Source organism: Oryzias latipes, chromosome 21, assembly GCF_053564925.1.
Source record: "Oryzias latipes strain Hd-rR chromosome 21, Olatipes_Hd-rR_3.1".
In the NCBI taxonomy this organism is placed as follows: domain Eukaryota; kingdom Metazoa; phylum Chordata; class Actinopteri; order Beloniformes; family Adrianichthyidae; genus Oryzias; species Oryzias latipes.
The window spans coordinates 32,964,465-32,965,000 of NC_136257.1; positions in this window are offsets into that span (position 1 = coordinate 32,964,465).

A 536-nucleotide genomic window follows, 5' to 3' on the forward strand; every position below is an offset into this window, starting at 1 on the left:
AGTGAAATACACCTCAGAGGCCAGCCATTTACAGGACTGGGATCAGCGCTATATTTCAGGCCGCAGCCTCCACCATTAAAGTGGGCCTGATGTATTTAGAGCCACTTTATGGCCTGCTCAAAAGAGGGCTTTGCACCAAGGATGTCTCTGGTTTAAAACCATATCCTCATACCAAAAGGAGGAGAGGAACGACATGACAAAGATGGAATCCTGAAAGTGAAGTCATTTCAGGAATTCAGAAGAAAAGAGGAGAAAAAAAATAAGGCAAGAGGAAAAACTGAGATTGTGTTGAATATGCAAACCTTAAGAATATTGGAAAAGATAAACCACAAGGAAGACATGAAGAAAAATTATTTAAAGAAATTACTTATTCTAAATAAATATATTTATATGTTTTAGTCATCAAAGAGGCCATAAAGAGAAATATATTGTTTGTTGAGAACTAAAGTTAATATTTTCAAAGCTGCCACTGAATTGTTGAATTTTTTCACATTCTGGGGAACCTCCCTAACTATGACCACATTGATAAGAACAGC